Consider the following 24,056-nt stretch of genomic DNA (forward strand, 5'->3'; position numbering starts at 1 on the left):
CAACCAACCAATTTTCCCCTGCAACCGCTGCAATCGTGTCTGCCTGTCCCGCATCGGACTTGTCAGCCACAAACAAGCCTGCAGCTGATGTGGACTTTTTACCCCCTCCATAAATCTTCGTCCGCGAAGCCAAGCCAAAGAAGGAAGAATATACTTAACTTTTGTCTGCCATAAGGCAAAGAGCCACCATGAGCATTGCCCGGAGTCCCCAATAAGAGAAAGAGAAGCAGAAGAGAGCCCGTTCAGAGACACTGAGTATCCATGGATTTGTCTGTAGCACTTCTGAAACTACACAACCTCCAAAAGATGAGGAAATTTCCAAGTGAGGATGTCATTTGACATCATCTCGCAATCTTTAAAGTACCCAGAAATTCTAGGTGGCATTTGTGGTGGACTCCCTGGTATTAGGGAGAATGCTTTGATGAATTGCTCCCATGAACTTGATGCATGACACACACAAACTCTTCTGCTTTCAACCAATTTGCACAATATGTAAAAAGTGTGGCTTCATGCCAGATCCCTTCCCTGAAACCCGTGCTGCAAATCTCTCTTCACCCTGCAGAAGGAGAACAAACCTAATCCCAGACTGGCCCATAACAGTGCTCAACTGTCTAAAAAACTAATTTCCCTGTATTTTGCCAACAACTGTGGTTATTGTCAGAGTAGCACCAGCAAACCCAGACACTGGATGAAAAAAAAGTGGGCACGTAACCAGGACTGGTCTGGAGGGCTCGACTTACATGGAGTGGCTAGAAAAGCTGGAGCATAGGAGGTCTATCAAATAGTCAACAATCTTTCTCACAGACAGAGTTTAAAACTAAAGGTTATGGATTTTAGGCGAGAGGAAAAAAGATTTAAAAGGGACCTGAGAAGGAAGCCTTTCATACAGAGAGGATGGTGTCTATATGGAATAAGCTGTCAGAGGAAGTAGTAGCGGCAGGCACAATAACTTTTAAAAGTCATTTTGACAAATAGATGGAAAGGAAAGGTTTCAAAGGATATGGGCAATGCAGGCAAATGGGACAAGCTTGGATAGCCAACTTTGGGGTGGGCATGTGGTTTGAAGGGCTTATTTCCATGCGAAGACTCCACGGCCTTTTGGTGGCTCACTTAATTAGCCTTCATGCTCAATCTTATATTATTTACTGAAATATGTCAGTCACGCTGCCTTCACTACAGGCTTCCTTTCTCCAGTCCCCAACCTACTCTAATATCGCTGAATTTTATGCCTTGAAATTAGGTCCAACCCAGAAAAATTAACACAAGAATGTGGCTAGAGCAAGAAAACCTCCTTGACATAATTCAAGAGGCAAAAGCTAAGCTGGACAGATATCCAAGTCACTGATTCCAATCTTGTATTTGAGTTTATAACTATCCTGCATCTAATATCACAGAACATTCAACAAGGAGTACGTAATGAAGCAGAGTTTGTACCTCAAGCAGAATCCAATTTTCATGTGAAATACTGAACACAGTAAGTGTATGTTGATTGTTAATTTGGTTTCCTCACTAAACAATTTAAGCTTTGATAAAAGGGCAGATTTCTAGAGACGAGGCGAAATCACCATTGTTCTGTATTCCTGGACAACATTTACTTTGCTTCGATGACCACAAATAAAGTTTTTGAAACCTTACTGAAATGAGGGAGGCATGGTCAAAAACAATCAACTCACTAAAACCAGTAACTGGCATAATACTGTTTTTCCGAATTCTGAACGTCCTGCTTTGACATCAAGGCAACATTTTAACCTTCCACAAAGGAACTCCAGCCAGTGCTGTGTGAGTGAAAATTCTCCTATACTTTGGTACAAAGGTCATGGAGGCTAATCATCTCAGTCCAAGAACAATGCTGAAGGAGTTCCTTCAGGCAACATATTTTTAAACATCAGCTGCTTCATCAACTGCCTTCTTAAGCAGGGGGGCTGACAGATTGTTACGGTCTTCAAATCCATTCACATGTTCTCCAATGTATATAATCCACATCAAACGGAGAAAGCCCTGGAGAAATTACACTGCATATTTTTTGTGATGCAATCTCCCTTAGGGTGGCATGGTTGAAGTGGACAGCGCAACGCCTTTACAGCGCCAGTGATTGGGAGCGAGGTTCAAACCCCACGCTGTCTGTAAGGAGTTGTACTCCCCACCCCCCCACCCCCAGTTTCCTCCCATCTTTCAAAATGTCCAGGGGTTAATTGGGCAACAATAACATTGGTCCTAACAATAAAAGAGTCTAAACAAGTCCCTTTTATACTACAATCAAAATCCTGGAGGGTCACTATTGACCTATTACTCAGTTAGATGAGCTAAATTAATTATTTGGCTATTAAAGCATGTTAAAAACCAAGTACTCAAAGACAGAACCCATTATTTATAGCTACGATAATACTTGAGAACTACTGGGTCAACTACGCTAAACTCTATTACATGAAGGATCATTAATATGAAAATAATATAATAAAGGATGACTATCGAGTTGAACTTCTCTTTACCATTCAGGTCATTGACTCCATTCTGGGATTGTATTACTTACACCAGCGAAGGGATCAGAGGCAGACAACACAACCCTTGCCCGGCCTCAGGTCAGCGCAACTGAACTCCACTCCAGAGCCAGTGCAGCCTCAGGTCAGCGCAACTGAACTCCACTCCAGAGCCAGTGCGGCCTCAGGTCAGCGCAACTGAACTCCACTCCAGAGCGGCCTCAGGTCAGCGCAACTGAACTCCACTCCAGAGCCAGTGCACAGTGTGAGAGGTCAGACACAAAAGTTGTGAATGTGATGTCCTTGCTGCGAGTAAAAACACAAGAAAATACTGGAGGAATTCAGCCAGTCTTTACAGTATCCATAGGAGATAAAGATATATTGCCGACATTTCAGGCCTGACGCCTTCTTCAAAAAATAAGGAGAATAAGCCAGAAGCAGGAAATCTCAGAATCCAGACCAACAAAAGATGTTAAATGGATATGACCAGGGACGAGGTAAGAATTTATCATGTTTGTATGAAAGGAGATAGAAGGGAGAGACAGAACTAGAGGAAGGTGATGGGGAAAAAATGGGGGTGGGGCTGAGGGAAGGGTTTAAGCTAAAGCCAGAGAAATCGATATTAATGCCATCTGGTTGGAGGGAGCTCACTCGGAAGATGGGATGTGGTTCCTCCAACCAATATGCAGCAGTACATGAGACCATAGACAAATATGTCAGCAAGGAATGGGATAGAGAATGGAAATGGGTGGCTACTGGAAGATCCATGCTATTGCAGTGGATAGAGCTGAGGTGCTGAACAAAGCAATCTCCCAGTCTGCATCCAGTCTCTCTGAAGTAGAGACGACCACCATGGGAGCACCAGATGACCCCTGCCGGTTCACAAGTGAAATGTTGCTTCACTTGGAAGGACTGTTATGGGTCCTGAATATAGTGAGGGAGGAGATGTGGGCGCAAGTGGAGCATCTCCTGTAATCACAGGGGGACGATGGTATGGGGGTGGGTGTAAGGGGAGGAGTGGACAAGAAGGGATCAGTCCCTGCAGAAAGTGGAGAGAGAAGAATATGTGCCTAGAGGTGGGATCACGTAGTAGGTGACAGAAATAGTGGAGGAGGATGTGTTGGATATGGAGGCTGGTGGGGTGGTAGGTAAGGATGAGGCATCCTGTCCTTAATGCACGTGGGGGCGGAGAGGGCCTGTGCAGATGTGCTGGCAATGGAGGATATGAGGATGAGCACCTAGTTGATGGTGGTAGAGGGAAGGCCACATTGTTTGAAGGACATCTCTGATGATCTGGCATGGAAGTCCACATCCTGGGTGCTGATGCAACAGAGATGGAGGTATTGAGAAAATTGAATGGAATCCATATGCAGATTAAACCCATTAAAGGCTTTTATGTAACCGGGTTTAGCTGGAAATCCCCATTCAGTCCCACACAAGAGTCTTACATCGGGTTTAGCTGGAAATCCCCATTCAGTCCCACACAAGAGTCTTACATCGGGTTTAGCTGGAAATCCCCATTCAGTCCCACACAAGGGTCTTACACTGGGGTTTAGCTGGAAATCCCCATTCAGTCCCACACAAGAGTCTTACATCGGGTTTAGCTGGAAATCCCCATTCAGTCCCACACAAGAGTCTTACATCGGGTTTAGCTGGAAATCCCCATTCAGTCCCACACAAGGGTCTTACATCGGGTTTAGCTGGAAATCCCCATTCAGTCCCACACAAGGGTCTTACACTGGGGTTTAGCTGGAAATCCCCATTCAGTCCCACACAAGGGTCTTACATCGGGTTTAGCTGGAAATCCCCATTCAGTCCCACACAAGGGTCTTACATCGGGTTTAGCTGGAAATCCCCATTCAGTCCCACACAAGGGTCTTACACTGGGGTTTAGCTGGAAATCCCCATTCAGTCCCACACAAGAGTCTTACATCGGGTTTAGCTGGAAATCCCCATTCAGTCCCACACAAGGGTCTTACACTGGGGTTTAGCTGGAAATCCCCATTCAGTCCCACACAAGAGTCTTACATCGGGTTTAGCTGGAAATCCCCATTCAGTCCCACACAAGAGTCTTACATCGGATTTAGCTGGAAATCCCCATTCAGTCCCACACAAGGGTCTTACACTGGGGTTTAGCTGGAAATCCCCATTCAGTCCCACACAAGGGTTTTACATCGGGTTTAGCTGGAAATCCCCATTCAGTCCCACACAAGGGTCTTACATCGGGTTTAGCTGGAAATCCCCATTCAGTCCCACACAAGAGTCTTACATCGGGTTTAGCTGGAAATCCCCATTCAGTCCCACACAAGGGTCTTACACTGGGGTTTAGCTGGAAATCCCCATTCAGTCCCACACAAGAGTCTTACATCGGGTTTAGCTGGAAATCCCCATTCAGTCCCACACAAGGGTCTTACATCGGGTTTAGCTGGAAATTCCCTTTCAGTCCCACACAAGGGTCTTACACTGGGGTTTAGCTGGAAATCCCCATTCAGTCCCACACAAGGGTCTTACACTGGGGTTTAGCTGGAAATCCCCATTCAGTCCCACACAAGGGTCTTACATCGGGTTTAGCTGGAAATCACCATTCAGTCCCACACAAGGGTCTTACACTGGGGTTTAGCTGGAAATCCCCATTCAGTCCCACACAAGGGTCTTTCTTACACTGGGTCCAGCTGATGCAACAGTGAAGAAGTATAATGTTGGGGAATGTCTGCTGTTCAGCTCCAGACAAATTCAGCAATAAAGAGGAGCACTTGGATCTCATTTACTTGATTCCATTTGCCACGATCCTATCTGATAATTGTTAAGTGCAAAACATGTGCAGAAGCAGCTAACTCACACTACAACCACAGAATTTCCACTTCAGAATGGATGGTCAACATGCAAACTAAATTTATATTTAACAAGTATGGCAGTCAAGCAAATCAACGGAGCTGTGTCCCTGAATCGCTTCGACAAAATGGCATTAAATTTGGAATATCAGTGGAGATTTTCCCTGAATGATAACTGCTTATATAACTGACAAGATCTGGACAATGATGCTTTTCTTTTTCTTATGGATACGCTGGAGGTGAATCCACAGACATTGTGACCCCTAGGGACCCTCTTTTGCTTCTCTTTCTTAAGGGGTGCTGGGCAATAGTAATGGTAACTGTTTCTGCCTTACGGCAGGCAGAAGTTAAATTATGTTACATTTTTAATGTATTATCATGTGACAATGAAAGGAACTTTGAACCTTGGGATCAAAAATGACTTCCTTCCACTCTGGTTTGCAGGTTCAGCAGTAATGGAGAAGGCCAATGTGGGAATTAGCCACTCTTTCACAGATGAGGCAAGAATAGGTTAATTGGGCAGTTTGCAAGGTGTGCTCCTTCTGCAGTTTATGCAGAGTTTCTGTGTACTCTCAATGCAGAGTCTCAAGGTTTTCACTAACATCCGGACTGCTCCTATTCTACTTTAAACTGCCACAGGTCAGGCATTTCCAAGAGTTACCTTTTTTTCAAAGGAAGGCTTATATCTTTCAATCTTTTCCTCTGCCTGCCTGGTAATATCCTCTTATTTGATTCCAGTGTCTGTTGTTTGATGCCTGATGCCAGGCCTTCGAAAGATGTGTCCAGTCCAACCGAGTCAACCCAATGTTGAAGGCCTCATTATCTGGTCACTTTAATAGTATTCTTGCTCTCAGTCAAAGAAAGTTCCGATATTAAGTTTCACATTAGCCATTCCTTTTTTCGAAGAAGGACAACTACAGAACACCAGATAAAGCAGGCCCATCATTTTATGTGCAATTTACATTAAATGGTTCTTGTAGCGTTTTTAGCTGGTTGACGAAGTACTGGCTGTTCGAAAATGGAAGGAGAAAAAGTGAAGGTGGGCAGGAAGTCACAGCCATTTGAAGCTGATGAGGAGGACATCTACGTGAGAAATATTGCATCTGTAAAGTTAAAAGTAGATGCAGATTTTGAGTGCCTTACAATAAAGCAAGTTTCAATATTGCAACTTCTCATTCGATATGACATAGAAGTGTAAAAATCACAGGCAAAATTCTTTGTGGCTTCATTCTTAATTAAAATTACAATTGAGTATTATCCTGCAACTCATGCGAGGATATCATGGAGGACTGGCTAAAAACATCAAAAGCTATTTTGGATGAATATCTAATTTTAGCCAATCATCTAAGAATATCTATCCTCAGAGATTTTATCCAGCGAATGCACAGATCACATACCAGGGAATTCCCAGATTTGGTCCCAGCTCTGCTGACTAAGTTGTTCTCAGCTAAGGCAGTAGTACGAGTATGATTGGCCTCATTATCTATTGTTTGCAGAAAGATAAAAATAACTAGCTTTCAATCCTTCTCCCAGTTGCCATAATAGTTACAGAAAACGACAGCACAGAGGAGTCTAGCATTCATGGAATACCAAGAGATACATGGGCAGAATTTTATCTCTTTCATTAATACACTATTCAGCTTCAGCTTTGACTGGATCACTCAATTCAAAGCTTCATAAAAGGCTTGGATCAAATGTGAACCAAAGACACAAGGTATGATGATTTCTTTGATGTCAAGGCAGATTTGACTGAGTTATGATATCTAGGTAAAAACTGAATTTAAATGAAATCTAAAGAAATCTCTCTAAAAACTGGAGACATACCTTGAACAATGGAAGATGTCTTTGGCTATTAGAGGTTAATCATCCCAGCCCCAGGATGCTATTGCAAGGGTTCCTCATAGTATCCTAGGGCAACCATCCTCAGTTACCCCTCCAATGATCTTCCTTCAATCATAAGGTATTGCAAATAGGATATTTACTGATAATCAATTAAGCTTGAATTTCATTTGTGATTTCTCAGAAAATGAATTAGCCCATATCTGTGGGCGCAAGAATTAGACAACATTCGCACATGGGTTGATAAGTGGCAAGGAACATTCATGCACAAATAGGCCAGGCAATAGCCAGTTCAAACAAGGGAGAGATCAACTACCTACCTTTGATGCTCTATACCACAGTCATCACAAAATTCCCTACTATCAACATCCTGGGATTATTAACAGCTAAAAATCTTAATTAGATCAGCTACACAAAAACCTTGGCTTCAAGGCTCACTCCTGCTTGACTGGCACCCAACTCACCAACAAATTCATTCCCTAAATACTGGTGCAGTGTTTAGAGTCTGTCCCATCTACAAAATGCACCATCATTTACACGCCCAAGCTACTCCAATAGCACTTCCCAAATGCATGGGCTCAGCCAGGAAGCACAAAGGCTGAAGGTGCATGAGAACACCAATACCTGAAAGTTCCCCTCCAATTTACATACCACTCTTACTTGGAAATATACTGTTAGTCTTTCAACATCTACTCCATACCCCAAAATTATATGTTCCTGATTTTTTTTTTTGCAAGGAAAACAACTCATCTTTTCCAACTTTTTGAGAATCTAAAATAATAACCAACTCAAAAATCTGTCTACCCCAAGGCCAATGGAAAGTGGTAATTGTACAACTAGTTAACATATCAATTTATTTGCGTTATCCTACCCACTTTGTACACAAAAAAACTTTAGATATAAACTGTTTTTTTCTGACATGTCCCTCTCACCATGAGTGGTTCAACTTGCATAGAGCAACTTGCTAAGTACAGTGTCAATTGAAATTGTACATCATGAAGCAAGGCACACGAAGGAGATTTTGTACATCTGAAAGGCTTTCTGACAAGTTTCTGAGTCTTCCTTTGAGTCATCTTTGACTGAGTAATTTATAATATAACAGCCACAATCACAAAACCATTCAATTCCATTCTGTGACATGACCATATTGCTACCTTCTGGGCCAGCTCAAGACCTATCCACAAAAACAGCAGAAAAAAAAACAGACATCTGGAAAATTCAGACCCAGGCTTACCTCGCTGTCAAATTGTCAAGGTTGATGGAAGATAATAAATTTATTTGATATTCAAAAATAATTAAAGTTAATGGAACATTCAAGATCACTAAAATATAAAATGAGAGAATTAAACAACAAAAAAATCCAAGTAAAATCAATTTTTTAAAATACCTGTACCATTTAGCTATTTATGTCAAGTGAAATGAGTAGACTTTTTGTTCATGAAGCATATGGAAGTTGATGGAAGTTGAATGGGAATATTCACCAGTATAATTACTGGAGAATTGCTACAAACCCAATGAGCACCATCACCAGAGTGTGGACACTAAAAATCCCTGAGGAGGAACTTTAAACCCAGTGGCGCAAACGGAGAGATTTAATGGATTCATGCCAGAATGTCCCAAAAATTTCAAGGCGAAGAGTCAAAGATTTTAGCACACGGAAAATTGATCTAAGTGAGGAACTGAATCTTGTGGTTTTGATTGCAAGAACGTACAGCAGACATTGAGGAAGGCACCAAACAAAATTCTCTGTGTAATTAAATGCTCAGCCTATTTTAAAATAAGCTGGCTACTATCAAAATTATCGAGCAAGATAAATTTTTATAACAAGGAGATAGGATTGCAAAAATTTAATTCATTTAATGTAACAGACAGCAATAATACAATAACAAACAAAACCAAATTCGACTCCATTTTGGCATTTTTGATGGATTTAAAGAAGTTAAGTCTTCATTCTCATGATAAATGGTGTGTTTAAAATAAATGAGAAAAGAAAACAATTTTAACAACAGAATTTTTATCAGACCATTTTAAAATGTACTGAAAAGGGATTTCTTGCTGTTCTGATTCATCAGGTTTCAATGAAAACTTCTAAATTGATCATCAAAATGAAATGTTGCTAGATTAAACACAAACCAATCAGGCATTGCTTCAATTTAGTGCAAACAAGCCTTTATAGTTTAATAATCCAAGGTTAAATGACCACTCAATTGCCCATTACATCTTTTTAGTCACATCTTCTTTGGCTTGGCTTCGCGGACGAAGATTTATGGAGGGGGTAAAAAGTCCACGTCAGCTGCAGGCTCGTTTGTGGCTGACCAGTCCGATGCGGGACAGGCAGACACGATTGCAGCGGTTGCAAGGGAAAATTGGTGGGTTGGGGTTGGGTGTTGGGTTTTTCCTCCTTTGCCTTTTGTCAGTGAGGTGGGCTCTGCGGTCTTCTTCAAAGGAGGTTGCTGCCCGCCAAACTGTGAGGCGCCAAGATGCACGGTTTGAGGCGTTATCAGCCCACTGGCGGTGGTCAATGTGGCAGGCACCAAGAGATTTCTTTAGGCAGTCCTTGTACCTTTTCTTTGGTGCACCTCTGTCACGGTGGCCAGTGGAGAGCTCGCCATATAAACCTTGTGGAAATGCAGATAGATTCAAACACAGCATGTAGTCCTTCAAATATTTATGAAATATAACTATAGAATTCTTATTTAAGACTTACTACTGTGAAGTCTTGAATAATGCACTATAGGGTAATATGAACCACAATTGCACAACAGTGTCAGATGAATTCTTACATATTTTTAAGCCATCTTCCATCAACGACTAGTTGCAGTAACACACTTTATACTTGCCAAATTACTAATAAGCATCTGCACGTGTTGATCATGTGAGATGGAAAGAATTCTGTATTATTTCTTTTACATTCTTGATCTCCATCCTGCTTTCTGATTCATGGTCATCAACTTGGATCTCCGAAAATCTTATCGACTAAAACTTACCATTAAGCAGTCTCAACGGATTGCAGCTACTTGAGGATGGAAGACCCAAAGTAAATTAAGACTCAAGAACATTACCTTCAAAGTTGGTGCAAAGAAGTGAGATATAATATGTAATCTTGAGACCCAGCTCACTAATATCGTCACCCACCTGCATCAAGGAGGATACAAATAGACAAATCCTACCTGGATCTAGCGGCAGTGTCCGGAATTGAACACTAGGACTATATGGACCAGGACCTTTACTTGTATGAGCTCGCACTCTGATATCGTAAGTTCTTATGAAAATTTTAAAAATGCTAAATTTTCTCTCTCTCTCTCTCTCTCTGTGTTTCCTTTATTTTTGTTTCCATCATTTGGTTGCAAGACATTCCTATCAGAAAGCTCTGCACTGCAACAATGGCCAAACACCAAAATGAACAGAGAAATCTTAGTGAGTACGAAATATTTACCCATGAACATGTAGGCAATTCCTTAGGGGGGGTAACAGTGGACACTTCTAGTTGTAGGCTCACTTAAGAGTGAAATGAGCCATTGACAGAAAGGGAGGTAGGTGCGCCACTGGGTTTAAAGTTCCTCCTCAGGGATTTTTAGTGTCCACACTTTGGTTTAATTCAGTTCTTTTAAATGCTTTTAACAGTGTGTGTTTGCACATATATTGTGTTAATTCAATTACATTTTAAAAGTTTTAAAACAATTTTATGTAAACAGTTTCAATTTTTGGCAAGACCTGAATGGTTTTGAATGTTTGTAAATGCCTCTGATGGTCAGAGCATTTGACTTAAATGATGGGCTTGATAGTCAACAAGACCCAGGGATGGGGTCTCACTGCTAATCCTGCTATTCTTACCTATGCCCAGTACCCTGGGCATTGCCAATGTGTTGGGAACTGACCCCCCCCCCCCCCCAGTGGGGGCATACACCCAATACCACACCAGAAGAACAAATGTGGTCTGAGATACAGACAACAGCAATCTTATCACTGAAGATCTTGCCCCATGAAATTAATGAGACATTTGGATTCAGATTAATGGAACATAAAACACTCAAGGGATTTCAGTTTATCAAGCTGTCATATGTCATTAATGTAATATTAGGGGTTAGTCAATTCAAGAATTTGGAAGTGTCAAACATGGAACCTTGAACACCATCTTCATAAGGAAATTTCATTTCATTTATTTTATCATCAAATTTATATGTTGCCATGAGGACCTGTTCAGATTAGCCAGGCACATGTAACTCTCAGTGAATTAGTTGAATGCCACATTACTAAGTACTTTGATATGTTTTAATGGTCCACTGTGAAGCAATGGCCAGCGATGCTTTCGCACTATACTCACAGTAAAATTATTCACTCCAACATCCTTTCAGATCAAGCTGCTTGCATTTATAATATCAAGGAATGACATGTAGAAACAGACTCTTCAGCCCACCAAGCCTGCACCAACAGCAACCACACGTTTACATTAATCCCAGATTCATCTAATTTTATTTATCCTTCGCATATTCTCAACCTAGCTCCCCCCAATCCACACTCTACCACACGCATATCTCTGGAACAACCGACAGCAGCCAATTAACCTATCAACCTGCATCTTTGACATGTGGAAGGAAACCAAGGAACCCAGAGAAAACCAGCGCCATCACATGCAAACTCCACGCAGGAGTCAACTAAACTCAGATTTTAAGTTTGATTTGCAAATATCATCGACTAAAAATCACTCTCTAAAAGTTTGATCTGTGGATTATCACTTGCATACCATAGGGATGTTTTTATTGCTCGTAATATTTGTTTCAGAAAGTCCCTTTGGTTCATGTCCAGAATTATATAAATATTAACATCTAGTTCTCCACCTTCCCCATTCTTTCCTTAATAAAGTCTCAACCCTTGTCTTAAATTAGTTACATTACTTACTACAGAAGAAATGAAATAAGTTGATGAGTTGATGTCAAGCAATGCTGTAAACAATTCTTTCTAAAGGAAAAAAAACATGGTCACAAAAATATTCACACATGCTCAATATTGAATTACTTAATTACTTTTCTTCTACAAATTTGATGACTTGATGGGCCAGGTTCTACACCTGCTTGGTACCCTGTGCTCAAATGTCTGTTATTCATGTCTGATTATTTTCAGAATTTGGTCAGGCAGACGTTCGGGGACAACTGAATCACGAGAAATTTTTGCCCTCTTCCAATGCCCATCCAAAAATTATTGTTCCAAAATCCAAAGGCTCCGAGATAGCACACCAAATTTGGGAAGGCACAGATCACAATGAAGACAGATTTTATGAGAGAACTGTTTTCTAAATGCACTTTACAAGAGAAGCTACACCTCAAATTTATGGAAATCTACACCAAGTTTATAAAGTCTGACACTTAAAATCATGCAGTGGAAATGAAAATGATTCAAGACCTCAATAGTATTGGTAAATAAACTATCCTTTGGCAGACTTTAATACATAGTCACTACAATGTAGATGATACAAGTCAAATAAAGTATTTGTAAAGTGGTTTTAAAGATTTTAATGGTGTTTGTGGTCATTCCGCTAATTGTCCTGTTGGGTTTGTTTTGCTCTTCTCCCAAAAGTTACAGTTATTGGTTAGGGTTGGATGTTATTGGGTGATAACAATCAATGCTGAAGAGCACGGCAACAGATCTGAAGAGAGCAACAGAGTGCTGCAACTTCTAGAGCTTGTGCCTCATAGCTCCAGAGAAATAACATTCAATCTTGACTTCAGGATGCTCAGGTTTCCTCCCACAAGGTGTACATATTGGCTGTGGGGAATAAATGGGTTTAGTGCAAAGTGGTCGCTTCCTGGTCAGCATGGACAGCGGACTGAAGGCCCAGTTTCCATTCAGTCTGAATCTATGTGGCAGAATGGAGAAAAAGCACCTTCAGCACAAATAAATGCAAAGTAATGCATTTTGACAAAATGAATAGGAAGAGATCACTTATTAGTTCAAAGGTACAAGTCCAGGTGGGATAAAGGAACAAACGAAGAAATACATCAATCATAAAGACAGCGCAATAGATTAGCAGGGCTATAAAAGAGCAAACCAAGTTTTTGGGTTTATTTCTCACAGAATAAGATTGAGGAGTATTTGTGCTGAGCCTGTATTGAAGCCTGCCTTGCCATACTTAAAACATTGCATGCACTTTTAATAAAAAGAATAAATCCAGCAATCCAGCATGGTTAGTGCAACTCTGTAATAGTGGTAACAGAGTTGCCGGATTCAAATCTGGCGTGATCTATAAGTAATTCAAATGTTCTCCCTGTGACTGTGTGTTTCCTCCAGGTGCTCCGGTTTCCACCAAGCCTTTAAATAAAAATGTACAGGGTTCGTAGTTTAATTGGGTGTAAATTGAGCCCACCTCACTGACAAAAGGCAAAGGAGGAAAAACCCAACACCCAACCCCAACCCACCAATTTTCCCCTGCAACCGCTGCAACCATGTCTGCCTGTCCCGCATCGGACTTGTCAGCCACAAACGAGCCTGCAGCTGACGTGGACATTTACCCCCTCCATAAATCTTCGTCCACGAAGCCAAGCCAAAGAAGAAGAAGAAGAAAATTGAGCAGCATGGGCTTGTGGACAAAAAGGCCTGTTACCGTGCTGTATATCTAAATTTAACTTTAAATTTCTTTGTATGCTGAAGGATGACTTCTTGCAGAGTTGCTTCAGTAAATTAGCCTCTGGCTGATGCCACGACCTTGATCAGTCTTTATAGTCTTGTAATGCTCTATTGCTTGGCATCTCTAAACATTCAGTGGCACTTAACAGATATAACACTGTTTATGTAAATGTGTTGATTTATCTCGACATACATATTTCTGCTTGTTGTTGATGTAATGCTCCAGGCTGCACTGGGTAGAACTTTCAGAAAATGCTTGCTTTGCTTCTTAGTTCAGAGCTGCTCTGAATGAAGGATGGCTGAGTAATGAACATTCATTTGTAATAATAATCTGAATGGCATACAAGCCATACAGGTTTCATAGAAAATGTCCTGGATGGTGGAGAATACTATAGTACACAGATTATTGTCCACTGATCAACATCAATTATGATCTTAAATCCTCTGGTAAACAGAACATTTTTGGCCTGCTATGTGTTTGTTACAAAATCAGACAGCATAAGCTCCATGTTGTTTACAATGAGTAGCAGGAAAGAAGTTTTAGTGGAGTGACTGTGTTGCCATGAGTGCTGTCTGAATATGATAACGACAGATCATAGATTAATTAGCTTTTGTGATTCAACCCCTTAGTAAATAAAAACCTACAATGGGAGATTTTCTCAGAAATGCCAAGGTGGACAACACTGTGGTAAGAGAGAGATTCAGTTGGACTAGCCAGAATCTCTTTCTGTGCTCCTTCTCGCTCTGCCAACCAAGAGGGAAAACATCATTTGAATTCCCAATTTTCTACCTTTGCTGGAAGGAATCTGGGCCATGGTGAATCAAGCTGTTTGAAAAAAGTCACTTAGCACATGTCACAAATCCCTACACTTAAAAGACCGCTTTCATGTATAGCAGTTGAATTAATGGACTATTCTATTCAGAGGCCTGGATCACTGATCCAGAGGCATGACTATGAATCCTGCCACAAAGCTGAACATTTTAATTCAAGTCACGAAACAAAACTGGAATCAAAAAGCAGGTTTCAGTAAGGTGAATAATAATTACCAAACACAAATCTGGTTCACTGATGTCCAAAGAGAGAAATATTTAGTATTTGCAACACCAAACACATCAATGACGTTGATTCTTGATTACCTCTTAATTTCATTGGGATTCATGAGTGGACAACAAATTCCACTCTTGCCAACGATGCTAACATATTGTGAGTAGATACTGTGCAACTTTCATGTGTGATCTCAACAAACTGCTGTACTTTCAAAAGACACTTCTTGAATTAAAATCTTCACATTCCTGGTTCCCAACTTTGAACATCTAATTGCACAAGTATTCAGATAGAGAGCATCAAGAATGTTTGCATTTTTTTCCCAAATGTGTTCTCAATATATTTTCCATATTATGAAGATTCCACATGGGTATAAAACACAATATTTAAAAGGCTATCTGGAAATAAAGTGAGAAATCCAACAGGCAAAGATCTATCAAGCAATCAACCGATTCTCACTTGTCCGTTCACTTATTGTACAGAACTACAAGTGTAGCCCTAATTCTGATGTGCCACTTGACCACAAATAGCCAAACCTCATCTTTGATTATACCATGCACTTAGTATTTTTTTTGGTATTGGCCAGATATAAATCTACATGATTGGAGGGGGGAGATAAAAACAGATACACATTGGACTGGATTTTGTGAAAAACTACGAGGGAGCCAACAATGCTTACAAGTACAGCAGAATAAATCAGGATTAACCTCCAGTGTGCACAAGCAGAATTACAGATACACTGCCCTTCTACAGCAGAATAAATCAGGATTAACCTCCAGTGTGCACAAGCGGAATTACAGATACACTGCCCTTCTACATGATGCAATTACTGAAATTCTCAGCACTGAAATATAGTGGACTGGACACGAATTCTTCTAAATTCATACAGAAATCATAGTTATAACTGGCAAGCTTACATTTATCATTCATCCCTAAATGCCCCTTGAACTGAATGTCTTGCTACATGCACCATTTCAGATGGCAATTAAGTGTCAACCACATGATTGGATTTGGGCTCCCACATTAATTAGCCAGATTTCCTTCTTAAAGGACATCAATACTGATCTGATACAGGACCAGATTAAGGCCAACTGATGCCCTAAGCACAGCCCAACAATGGTTCCCCCTCGACCTTTCCATTGTCTAAGTGACAAGACATTAAGATTCAATATGTGTTGAATGTGAAATAATAGATTAAAAATTCCATTTTCTTCCAGGCCAGACCCAGCGGGGGGCTTTCTTGTGGGGCCCTAGTTCAGCTGCACCATGGTAAATTCAGAACTGAAAAATAACTGGTGCCCCCTTCCCTTGGTGCCCTAAACACGTATTGATTTTGCTTAATGGTTAATCCAGGTCTGATCTGTTCTCACCATATCTCCAATTTTATTCCTAAAGTCATCAGTGATTTGAACAGTACCCAGCAACTGTGCAGAGATTTAAAGCCACTTTCCAGATCAATATCTTCGGTCTCTAGATATTTGCTCACTAAATTAATCACAATGCTACTCTACCTAAAGGCAATGGAAATTGTTAGGGTTACACAAGCCATTCAGTTCAAAGGGCATTTTGGGATGAAAAGATGATAATAAATATAAAAGGATAGAGAAATATTCATAATTGCAGTTAAAATAAATTGTATTGTTACAAATCTACAGACACATCTTTGGAGAGAGAGAAATTATAAAAGCAAACTTCAAATGCTCTCCTTGCATATCTAGATTATAAACTGTAAACTGTCCAATTTAAGTGGAGCACAAAGGATCCTTAAGCAGACAAAAATTAAATTAATTGATCATTTATCATAGTAATCTCAGTTACAAACTTCAACATACCTTGTGGAGTAAAATGAATACTGCAGAGTAACCAAATCTGATACATGGCAGAATGCAATTAAAACAAAAAGTAAATGACGATTTTACTTCACACATTGATTACAACAGTCCTATTGTTAATTGGAATTCATTAACAAATAATCAAATGAGTACAGTTTCATAATTGAAACGGGCAGTGTAAGGAGGTGGCTTTTGTATTTTTGTTTCTTACAAATACAACTTTTCCACCAAATGAACACAATGATCTCTACCAAGTAATAAGCTTTAAGCTTGGAGATTTAATGCTTCTGTTTATAATTCTGCTTTATTTAATTTTTGGGGGATTTCGCTTGGTATATTGCATGGTAAATATCACTCAAGAGATACATCAATCTTTGGTCTCCATGACAGAAATAAATGAAACTTGGTAATAATTATCTCAGTTTTAACTTTGCCTCATTTATTTCTTCAAAATATCTTCATTTCTGTTTGTGTAATTGCTAACCCTCATTACTATTCCAACTTATTTTCACCTGTGTTTTGCTCTTTCTCAATTTCTCACACCTTCACTCCACTTGATTACCACATTCTGCTAACAAATGGTAATGGTCACTAGTCTGTACAAGAATTTTAAAAGTTGCGTGAGATGCCTTTAAAGCAATGACATTCTGCATATTTTATTACTGTCTTCTAGGCCATCTGTGGGGAAAAAAGTTTTAAAATATCAATTATCCGTGTAAGCATTGAGTTTTTAAAATTTGCTTTAAGTAAAATTGCTAAACCAAAATATTTAAGCCCTAACCAACGTACTACGTGTGACTACTCACTTCCTTTATTTTCATAGCACATGTTCATTGATAAATTGCCCTCTCTGGACCCCTTAATTTGTGTAAAATTCATTCCCATTAAAAATCAAAATAGATTTTTATCTATGAAAATACATTAAAAAATCAAATTGTTCCAGTTACTCATGGAATAATTTTAACTTCATTGATACCGCCTTGTTAATGTGTCTTAGATCAACATGATAATCAACGATACGACTTGCCTCTCAGCGTTATAATGCCTTCAGTTTCACTTCACTAAAGTACCTCCATGTGCCTGACAGTGGCAGGGTTGAGCTAGTGGCATTTTCTCTTCTAAACAAGCATCTTGAGCAAGAATACTATAATTACAAAAGCCCCGATTACATCAGATGTTGGATTTTAGATATTCATATTTTCCCCACAAGAAGTGACTAAGAAACATTGTGATATTTATGGAAGTAATAACAACTCAACAATCTAATTTTGCCACATATCCATAATTCACTGAAGACTCTTGAAAACTTCTACAGGTGCAGTGTGGAGAGCATTCTGGCTGGCTGCATTACTGTCTGGTACGGAGGTGCCAATGCTCAGGACAGGGGGGGGGAAAAACTCCAGATGGTTGTTAACTTGGCCTGTGACATCACAGGCACCAGACTTTATCGAGGACATCTACAAGAGGCGGTGTCTTAAGAAAGCAGACAAAGACCTTCAAAGACCCCCCCACCACCCAGGCCATGCCCTCTTCGCTCTGCTACCATCGGGAAAAAGGTGCAGAAGCCTGAAGACGAGCACCCAGTGGCACAAGGACAGCTCTTCCCCACTGCAATCAGATTCCTGAATGAACAATGAACCACAGACACTGCCTTCTTTTCCTTGCACTATTTTTATTTATTTTGTACGGTGGTTTATATAAATGTTTGCCCTGTGATGCCACAAAACAACAAATTTTATGACGTATTCATGACAATAAATTCTGATTCTAGTTATTCAATCTTTGATTCTATCAATAAGGTCATAATCAGTTAGGAAAACCAAACTACAGCATACTCTTTCTTCTTCTTCTTTGGCTTGGCTTCGCGGACGAAGATTTATGGAGGGGGTAAAAAGTCCACGTCAGCTGCAGGCTCGTTTGTGGCTGACCAGTCCGATGCGGGACAGGCAGACACGATTGCAGCGGTTGCAAGGGAAAATTGGTTGGTTGGGGTTGGGTGTTGGGTTTTTCCTCCTTTGCCTTTTGTCAGTGAGGTGGGCTCTGCGGTCTTCTTCAAAGGAGGCTGCTGCCCGCCAAACTGTGAGGCGCCAAGATGCACGGTTTGAGGCGTTATCAGCCCACTGGCGGTGGTCAATGTGGCAGGCACCAAGAGATTTCTTTAGGCAGTCCTTGTACCTTTTCTTTGGTGCACCTCTGTCACGGTGGCCAGTGGAGAGCTCGCCATATAATACGATCTTGGGAAGGCGATGGTCCTCCATTCTGGAGACGTGACCCATCCAGCGCAGCTGGATCTTCAGCAGCGTGGACTCGATGCTGTCGACCTCTGCCATCTCGAGTACCTCGACGTTAGGGGTGTGAGCGCTCCAATGGATGTTGAGGATGGAGCGGAGACAACGCTGGTGGAAGCGTTCTAGGAGCCGTAGGTGGTGCCGGTAGAGGACCCATGATTCGGAGCCGAACAGGAGTGTGGGTATGACAACGGCTCTGTATACGCTTATCTTTATGAGGTTTTTCAGTTGGTTGTTTTTCCAGACTCTTTTGTGTAGTCTTCCAAAGGCGCTATTTGCCTTGGCGAGTCTGTTGTCTATCTCATTGTCGATCCTTGCATCTGATGAAATGGTGCAGCATACAGGACAAAACAAAACACTTTAATAAAGACAGTCAGACTATCATCTATTCTTTCAGAAAGTTCCACAAAAATTATATGACATTAAAAATTCCCCTTCTACTACTTGCTATGTCTAGAATCTGCTCAATTTATTTTTAAATGTTTTAGCCAGTAAATTAATAAAGGTAAGAATGACAAAGTTTTGACTGGGCCTAATTAAAATAGAAACCAATTTTAATTCAATAAATTAAATCTTTTAAAATCTGAACAACAACATGGAAAACTGGCCCAAACTCTGTGGAGTATTTTAAAAATCACCAAGAAAAATGCAATATATTGAATATCTTGAAAATTTATTGTAAATTACTTCAAGGGAAATCCGATTATAAATCAAATTGCTACTTGGTCTCGAGCTATGATTTGACCAGAACGTATATGGCAACACCATTATGAAATTTGTACATCCAATTTAATATCATTTAACACTACCTGTCATTGAGTAATTTGCCTGCAAATACTCAATTATCTGATTCTGAATGTAAACAAAATATGTGGAGTGGGCTTCTTTTCTTCATTTTCAATATTTTTATTGAGTTTTGTAAATAAAAATAAGAATAAGAATAAGTATCCAACAAAGTTAATATGCTAATTACAAATGGCTACAAATAACTTATACATTGAAAAAGACAAAAACATAACATATAAAACTTATGCTAATAACCTAATCCCGCCCTTGTGAATTTATTGGTTGAACATATATATTGTAGAGGTAAAAACCAAACCACAGAACACAATCTAAATAATCTTATTAAGAAAATGAACCAAAAACTTACAAAGTTAAAATTCATTTCAGTAGTAGAACATCTAATTTTTTCCAAAAGTCAGGCCTGTTATCACATCTGATAGCCACTGCATAGGAGGAATAGGAAGGACGGCATCATGCCATCTCACTAACATCGCTCTTCTAGCGATAAGGAGAGCAAAGGCAATCACATGGGATTGTGGCCCTGACAAATTCCAAACAGGGCAAGAAAAAGGTGAGGAAAAATACTTTCCCAATAAATGGAAAGAAAAGGACATGACCAAAACATATGAAACATTGTAGCTTCTTACATCTGTCACATTTTGAAGAAATATTAGAATAGTATTTAGCCAATTTAACTTTGGAGAAATAAGCTCAATGTACCACTTTAAATTGTAAGGAAGGACATCGGACACATAAAAAAGATGAATTTACCACTCAAAATAGAGTCCATGTAGCATCAGAAAATAATTGTTGAAAATCTTGCTCCCATAGTTTCCTAGTTTTGGCCAGGGAACTAATAATGGCAATATTAATGACTCAAAGAGCTGATATTAACCTTTTAGATTCAGGTTAAAATTATAAATCTTCTCTATCATATTTAATTCCAGATCTTAAGGAAGTTTAATACCAAGCTCCAAATCTGTAAATAGCAAAAATTATGTTTAGCTGGTTTAAATTTAGAAGATAATTGTTCCAAAGAAGCCAAATGTTGGACAATAAAAAAGATTTTGAAAAGACGGGATACATGTTTCGGTGTGGACATGAGATTGGAACTTCTTTGCATTCTATTTGACAATGTCTTAAAGTCAGATATTTTTGGTTGGGAGTAGGTGATTTTTTTGGAATAGATTATGGGGTCAAGTTCCCACAGGACCCAATGTTATTTTTATTGAATAATATTAAGGTTGTAAGACCAAAATTAAAATTAACAATGCATCAAATTGAATTTGTGCAAATTGCTTTTGCAATTTCAAGGAAATGCATAGCAATATCATGGAAGTCAGATATAGATTTGGTATGGGAAGATGGCCCACAGAACTTCACAGTTGTATACCATTAGAGAAGATTACATATAGTTCATGAAATAAATATCACTTCTCTTGAAAAATATGGCACCCATATTTACATAATGTGGGTTTGAATGTTTGATAAACTCTGATAACCTCACTTCTTGGTAACCTCCAATATTAGAATTTATGTTATAAATGCTTTATTCCCTTGGCACTCTCCGGTCTTTCTTTCTTCTACCTTTTATCTCATCTTTCTTTTTTAGGGGTTTTGTGGGAGGGAGAGTAGGGGGTTTTCCTTTATATATACCACATGTATAATTTTTTTGAATAATTTTTAAATTTAATGTAATATTTGATATTGTGTTTTAAAAATTATAAATAAAAATTCAAAAAAAATTGGATACCCAACTCCAACCAAAGTTGTATCGGAAAAAAAGAATTAACTGAAAAGGAACTGATTAGTAGAAAGCTATGGTATCCAAAATGTTTTCTGAATTGAAACCAAATTCTCAACATATGTTTAACAACAAAATTATCAGTTAATTTAGAAGCAGAAAAAGGTAATGGTGCTCCAAATATCAAAATAAGAGAATACTTCTCAGTAGATTCAATTTCTAGATGAATCCAACTTGCAGCATCTTGCCTGTCCTTATGATGAATCCAAAAAGTTATATATCTAATATTAGCTGCCCAAAAATAAAATCTAAAATTGGGCAATGCCAAACCCCTTTCTTTTTAGGGTTTTGAAAAAACGTTTTGTTAAGACGGGGCCGTTTATTTTTTAAAACAAGAGATAATTGAATCAAGCAAATTAAAGAAAGGTTTTGGGAAATACAGGTACAGTTATATAGAAACTTAGGTACAATATCAACTTAATGATATTAATGCGTCCAGTTAAGGGCATTGAGAGAGGAGACCATTAAGCCAAGGACATCTTGTCATGGTTCATTAAGAAAGTTTTCCTTAAGTAAATTATTGAAATTCTTAGCAACACCTAAATAATTAAACTGATTTTTAAAGAAAATTTAATAAGAACAGCAAGGTCTAGAGAGCTTTCCTTGAGATTTAATTTATATCCTGAGAATTGACCAAATTGATGAAAGAGTGATATAATAGTTGGAATCGACCGATCAGGGTCAGATATGTACAATAAAAGGTAATCTGCATAAAGCAAGACCTTATGAGTATTTCACCTCTTGTAATTCCAGAAATATCACCAGATTGCCAAAAAGCCACTGCTAATGGTTCTAACGCCAGATTAAATAATAATGATCTTAACGAGCAACCTTGTCTAGTTCCACGGTGAAGCTTAAATTATTTAGATTTTATTGAATTAGTAAAAATAGAAGCAATAGGAGATAAATATATTTTAATACAATTAATAAATAAGATCAAAGTTCAATTTAAATAAAAGTAAATAAATTCATTCTACTCTCTCAAAAGCTTTCTCAGTATCCAATGAGAGAATACATTCAGAAAGTGAAACAGTGGGAGAATAAAGGATGTTTAATAGATGACGGGTATTAAAATTTGAATAATGACCCTAAATAAAGCCAGTTTGATCTTCAGAGATAATAAGGGGCATATTTTCTAACCTACAGGCCAAAATCTTAGACAGTATCTTAGCATCAGCATTCAGAAGAGAAATTGGTTTGTTGGAAGAAGTTAGAAGGACCTTTATTATTTTTAGGAATAAGAGAGATTGAGGCTTTATAAAAATTGTCTGGTAGTTTCCCAGCAACCAAGGATTAAGAAAGAACCAAATTCAAATGAAGAATCAATAAATAAGAAATAGTCTTATAAAACTCTGTTGAGAAACCATCGGGGCCAGGAACTTTGCCGGACTGCAAAGAGTTAATTGTTGCAACAATCTCCTCAAAAGAAATAGGCTTCTCCAGCAGTAACTGCTCCTCTGAAGAAAATGGAATATTTAAATTATCCAAAAATGCCACTGCACAAGCTGAATCTTTAATCAATTCAGTGCTATAGAGCTTAGAATAATATTGACAAAAGGCTTCATTTATCTCAACATGATCAGTAGTAATCACTCCATCATCTTTACGGATCTCTGTAATAAGCTGTTTAGCTGTATAGTTTTTTACTTGACTGGCTAAAAGCTTCCCAGGCTCATCTCCATGTAGAATTTAGATTTACTTTTTAAAAGTTGGGTCTGTATAGGGTAAGTAGGAAGCAAATCATGTCTGTTTTTGAGTTTGACTTTTTTTTTTAAAAGCTGAGTTTTTTCTAGTTAAGGCATATTGTTGATCAATATATTTCAACTGGTTGGCTAGATCATCTCTGAATTGGCACCTTTTTAAAAAAAAAACTTTAGCCATAAAAGAGATTATTTGACCTCTAACGTGTGCTTAAAGGAACCCAGATTACCAAACCAGAGACCTCAAAGGAGGAATTTTTTGAAAAAAAGACAATTTAATCTTTCATAAAGTTCAAAAAAAAAATCAGGGTCAGACAATAAAATGGGATTCAAATGCCATTGCTTCATGGTTCTAGGTAAATCTGGGATATTAATAGATAAAACTATCAGAGAGTAATCTGAAATTATTATATTCATATTTACCAGTCAACAAGTGGAATTAATTGTTGGTCTGTGAGAAAATAATCAAACTCTGAGTAAGTATAATGTACATTAGAGGAAAAAAAGAGAATTTCTTATCACTTTGATGAAGAAATCTCCAAACATCTATAATACCGGACTGCAGCATAAATGAGTTAACAAGTATAGCAGACTTATTTAAAGTAACCATTTTGGAAGACGATTGGTCAAGCACAGGGTCTAGCCAACAGCTTACAATCAAAGAATACAAATTTAAATCCAGTAAAAGAAAGATGTTCAAAAAATTTGGATCTTCAATATTGGGGCCAACAAGATTAACAAAATAATTACAGTAATACCAAAGACAGGGAAAGATCCACTCGCACCAGCGTCATATAGACCAATATCTTTACTTAACACAGATTATAAGATAA

The 24,056-nt window shown here is 38.8% G+C and overlaps 1 protein-coding gene across 15 annotated transcripts in view; it reads right to left on the bottom strand.

Annotated features, from left to right (window-relative positions):
- The window catches only part of LOC138738423 (HMG box transcription factor BBX), a 285,557-nt gene that overhangs the window by 60,522 nt on the left and 200,979 nt on the right, over positions 1 to 24,056 (bottom strand). Inside the window, exon 7 of one of the 15 annotated variants that reach the window (XM_069888604.1) lies at positions 12,047 to 12,106. The exons of the other annotated variants lie outside the window; for them this stretch is intronic. The gene's annotated coding sequence lies outside the window, so the exon portion shown is untranslated. The remainder of the gene's footprint in view (positions 1 to 12,046; positions 12,107 to 24,056) is intronic. 15 annotated transcript variants of the gene reach the window in all.

The sequence above is a fragment of the Narcine bancroftii genome, chromosome 7 (genome assembly GCF_036971445.1).
Source record: "Narcine bancroftii isolate sNarBan1 chromosome 7, sNarBan1.hap1, whole genome shotgun sequence".
NCBI lineage: Eukaryota > Metazoa > Chordata > Chondrichthyes > Torpediniformes > Narcinidae > Narcine > Narcine bancroftii.